Below are 6000 nucleotides of genomic sequence, written 5' to 3'. Positions count from 1 at the left end.
AGTCTGCACCATCGCCTCAAAGCTACGACCACCTTTAATACCAAATAAGTCATATGTCACGGGATCAATCAAAGCACAAAATCAATACTTAATAGAAGAAACCCTTTTGGCATCGTTTCGAAGATTTTACGCCTAATTCTTTTACAAAATTCTGTCAAATCTATAGTCTGGTTAAAAACCATTTGCATTGTATTCTCCGATAGAAAGAAAAAACAAAGCCTTTCTCGGTGTCACGAACCTCACCATCATAGTAAATAACATCACTAATACATTCTCTCGTCTTCAATTTCTATTATGCTTAACCTCTCTAATTTTTCTTGCTATAATTTATGCAACCTGAGAATGAAATTTGGCTCATTTATAGCCTAAGGCCAAACATGAACTACTGTAGAAAAAGAGCGTCCACGTGAGAGCTGTTTTCAGTAATTTTGCTGACAGTGCATCTTGCTTGAAGCATTTTTGACACTATTTGTTCAGAAACATCTTCTCAAAATTATTTATTCAGGAACTACTATAGAAAAAGAGCATCCACGTGGGAGCTTTTTTTGTTAATTTTGCTGACAATGCATCCTGCTTGAAGCGTTTTTGACACTATTTGTTTAGAAATGTCTTCTCAAAATTATTTTTTCAAGAACTACTGTAGAAAAAGAGCGTCCAAGTGGGAGCTTTTTCAGTAATTTTGCTGACAATGCATCCTACTTGAAGCGTTGTAAATTCAGAACCGTCTTATCAAAATTATTTTTTCAAAACTACTGTAGGAAAAAACCAAAATCCTTATTATCAATGTAATTTTCCCTAAACCCTAAACCTAAACACTATTATTTTAAAAAAACTAAACCCAAATTTAATTTATTTTCTTTAAAACACTAAACCCAAATTTAATTTATTTATTTTAAACCCCTAAACCCTAATTTAATTAATTTTTAAACAAGAATACTATATCCTAATTTATTTTTAAAAATTCTTAAAACCCAAAACCCTAAATTATTTTAACAAAATCCTAACTCTAAAAACCCTAAACCAAAAAACTCTAGGGACTAAACATGCAAAAAGCCCTAACCTAGAAAAAAAAACACAGAGCAAAACACGCCCCTAGGGGAGCGTTTTTGCCACGTCAGCAAAACATGTCCACATCAGCGCGTTTTGTGCTAACATGGAAAAATCACTCCCTCAGGGGCACGATTTGCTGGAAATTTCACCCTAAAACACTCCTACGTGGATGCATTTTGCCAAAATCGGCCCTTTCCGGTAAATAATGCAAAAATTAGCCCATTTCCGTAAATATACTTGAAAATGGGTCTTTATAGGTAAATTAGTTGGATAAGTAAACATTTAAAAAATATGTCATCTCATATTTTTGTTTAAGATTTTAACACAAATGATCAAAATGAGTAAATTATAAAATATGAGTGCTTAAATTATGAAGTTTAATTTTAGATTCATAAAATAAAAATTTATATTTAAGTGACTATCTATATAATTTACCCTAAAAATATATATGCATATGAAAATAATATATATAATTTTTTATTTAAAAAATTATTGGCTAAAAGGGTATATAAGCTCCTAAGTTTTGTGAAAAAAATTAATTAAGCCCTTTTGCGAAAAATGCATTCAATTAATCTTTTAAGCTCGCAAATTGCATCAATTAAGCCCTTTGACTAAAGTTTTTTTGGTTTTTTGGGAAAAAAAAAGAGACTAAAGTACTTTAGAATAATATAACTTATTTTAAATATGGAATATATTTTCAAAATTTTACTAACCGAGTTGGTGCTCGATTGACTCGTGACACCAACTCAATCAAAGGTTTAAATAATAATATAGATATGAGATTGATGAATAATAAAATTTAATATATAAATATATTAAAATAAAACTTTGGTTAATTAGTAAAGTTTAAATTTTATCCATACAAATGGCATGAATTCAAATCCCATCACATTTAAATTATTTATTAATTTTAAAAAAATAAAAGACTAAAGTGTCATCGAGAATATAATTTATTTTAAATACAAAATGACATTTTTCACAATTTCCTTAAGTAAGTTGCTGTCAAGTTGACTTATGACACTAACTAGACTTGATCATAGGTCGAGCCACCCACCTAGGCCCGAAGGTCCGCCCGAAAAACTGGGTTTGGACCAAAAATAAGGCTTGTTTTCTAAAAGGGTCAAGCCTCAAGTAAGTTTTTTTTTTGTCCGGGTCTAGTCCGAATCTGCCTAAAAGTTTTCCTACTGTTGTTTTGCTACCATTTTACTATTATATTACTATTATTTTGTTGTTATTGTTTAGATATTGTATAACTATTGTTTTATTGTTAATTTTGTCACTATTTTTGAGGCATTTTCTTGTTAAGTTGCAATTATCTTAGTGTTATTTTAAAGTATTTTCAATTTTCTAGGAACATTTATTTTTAACTTTTTAGTGTATTTGATGTATTATATTTTTAAAATTTATTCTATATAAAAAATAATAATCTAAGAAATTTTAATACAGGCGGGATAGGTTGGACTCGAGTTTACCATTTTTTTATCTAGGCTGGAGTTGTGCAAAATTTTAGACCCATTTTTTGGGATTGACCTGAGGCCAACCTAAAAAACGAGCCAAAAATTTACCTTCAACCCGGCCCAACCCAACTCATGATCAAATCTAATACCAACTTAATTAAAGGTTGAAATAATATAAATGAATTCGTTACTTCAGTAACATTTTGGTTCAATCGAAATGCCAAAACCAAAAAGATTATTCTCAAGAACTCATAAAGCCCTTATAGGAAAATCTTGCAATTATCTCACTAGCAATTTCAATTTACTATTTAACTACTAATGGAATCTTCAACCAACATACGAATACTAGTTATATAACCTTCTGCTATAGTTTTTTATCAGTCTTATACTAAAGATGAAGTAACCCAAAAACCAACACAAAATCATACCTAAATGTGAATATTCTACAAACATAATTATATATCAAGAAATTTTATAACTTTTCTATTACTGCTAATTCATTGAGTAATTTTAATGTAAAAATGACCCACCTAACATTTGTTGTACTTTTTCAATTTCATACTTCGGGATATTTTTGACTTGAATAGTGTCTTCAATTCAAGATTAAAGGAAGAGTAAGATAAATGGATAAGACAAATAGATAAATATGTAGAATAGATTTAATATTAATATATAAAATATTTTTTAATCTTCTCTTGTTCTAGTTTTCTTTTCTTTTTTTCTCTCTTAGACACTATTATTCAAATTTTGGTTTTCTTTCTTTTTCTTCTTGTTCTTTTAGTCGTTTTTGCGGTGATTCTTGTTGGAAATATATTACTGCAAAACAAAACAGTTAACGCTAACAGGAAACCAAACTGAGTGTAAATAAAATATGAATCACTGCATCATGGAAGAACCACTGCCTTAGAAGAAAATTCGCCCTAATTGTTGTAATTGTGTAGTGGACATTGCCCCCTAAAGTTAACTGAACACCCCATACCCGGCCAGGACACCAGGTCGAATACCGAGATGCCACACCACCATCTCATGTCAATTTCATTGTAATTATCAGAGTTGAAATACATGCAGTTTCATTTTAGTTTAATTATTCTAGCATTTATGAGAATATCAAGTCATGCAACTTTAGTTTAGCGTTTAATCATACTAACATACAACAAACAAACATAAAATGTACATATATCGAGCATTGGGGCCACCTAGCAAATTTTTTCATAAATGTTACATAGGTATCAATACCGCCTCTATGGTATCGATATTTTCTTTAAGTGACATGGATACTACCTGGAAAATCGGTACCAAACTAGCATACTATTTCTCGCCAAATTTTGAAACATTGGAAAATATCGATACCTTTCACAAGATATCGATAATTACACCACGAGTATCGATACTCAGGCCAAGGTATCGATATCAATCTCTATTTTGACTTCCTACATGTTCCAAAACACAAAGGTATCGATTTTAAAACCTGTTATCAATAACTCTGCTACAGACCTAAAAAAATGCAGCATATATAAGTAATTAACCCATTCCAATTTAGTTCCTAAACATCATGCATAAATTACTTTGACAAATATAGGACACCTACGAAAATAATAAATAGACTTGCTTGGAACACCTCTCGAAAACCACACCCTCATACTAGCACACGACTAATATACAATGGTTAAAGAAGGGAGTGGGTGAGCTTAACAAGCTTAGTGAATGCCTACAACAACTACCATGCAAACAGTTCATCAAGTATTAACGAAAGAACCATATAGCATAACCTTTAACAGTTCTAACTTTAGTGTCATAATGTACTTGCATTATTATTAGTTCTTTTACATGGTAAACATATTCACTTTTAAGCATATATTCTGTTACACATATAATCACCTAACATTCAAGCATATATCACAATATTCAAAAATAGGTTTATAGATAAATTGCATAATGGTCACATACTCATTTAGGCATACATCATGTTATACATATATATATTTTAAGATAATTTGACACTTAATCTATGAAACATAAAAGTGAGCTCTATCATCACTCATCAGATACGCAGATCTCCAACACATGAAACATAGACTCATAAAGTCAAACATGTCCCAAAAGTGAAGCATAAAGCTAGCACTCTCCTTATTTCCCCTCACATGTCCCGTTGAATAGAGCTTAGCTCACATTCCCTTATCCCTCCAACATGTCCTAGGGCCTCAACTCCCAAAATCAATGTACATATAGGTGAGTACTCACAATCCTATGGCATGCCAACTATATCCACTGTTTCAAAATCATAAAGCCAAAATATCCAAAGTCAAACACATAACACTTATCGATTATCCGTACACACTCATTGTATATTTGCATCTTTAGCAAAACACTTTCACTAACATTTAATATATACATAACATGTACATATTTACACTTTCACAACAGTTATCATAACCATATATCACATGTTATAGCATCTCATCTCAATTCACATATTCACAAACACATAAGCACTTTATTCACAAGATAACATAAGTATGAGAAAGCTTACACTCGGAATTTAGAGTAGGAGTTTAAGCTACTACTAAATTCTCAAATAATGCATTGAATCATGTCCACAAGTAACTATTCCAAACACTCACCAATTATGCTTTTGCCGAAAAGTCGAAAGCTCAAAATAGCTTTTCCTTACCTTTATCTCTACTCGTAGATGGTTCTATAGAATCCAAAACTTCAACACAACAACACAAAAAATTCACATTAATACATCCAATAATTAGTCAAGGACTCATTACAAGCATACAAAGCATAAGTCTAAACTAAGTTCTCATGTAATGAAACTTATAACATAGCAGACTTTAAATACGAATATCTTAATCTATACTTAATCTTTTCGCCTAAAACCAATTTTTTTCATCTTATAATTCACCTACGACTAATTCCCAACCTTTAAACTATAATAAAATAATCAATTCATAGGATCAACTTTTTCAACATGTTTTATGGCTATTTTCTGAAAATTCATTAAAACTCAAGAATTCTTTAACGAAAATTTAAGGTAAGTTTAGAAACCTTCTAATCATGTTAAAACAAGTTGAAAAATACTTTAAAACCATGTTTTTATGTAAAATCCCAAAATCCATCATTAACAACCCAATTTTTGACTTTTATTCAAAACATGCTATTTAATGGCTAAAAATTTCGTTTAAAAGACTAGATAACATTAAAAACTAATAGAAAGATGAATGGTTACCTTTGTTGATGAAAAATTGAGCGTTTGATGAAAAACCTAAAAAACTCGAAAGCTTAACAATGGAGTCTCAACTATGGTGTTTTTGGGTGCTTTCTTGAAATTCTATGAAGGTTTAATGCTATGAGGACGAAGGAAATCAATGGAATTAAGGTTTACAAACAAAAAGTGAAAGAGAAGAGCTTAGGAAGTAAGGGACGACATAACCAAATGGGTGGAGAAAACTTATGTGGGTGTTGTGAATATAAAGGGGGGAAATATGGT

This window comes from Gossypium arboreum, chromosome 1 (assembly GCF_025698485.1).
Source record: "Gossypium arboreum isolate Shixiya-1 chromosome 1, ASM2569848v2, whole genome shotgun sequence".
In the NCBI taxonomy this organism is placed as follows: Eukaryota; Viridiplantae; Streptophyta; class Magnoliopsida; order Malvales; family Malvaceae; genus Gossypium; species Gossypium arboreum.
The sequence above is the reverse complement of the archived record's forward strand: the minus strand, read 5'-3'. Positions refer to the sequence as shown.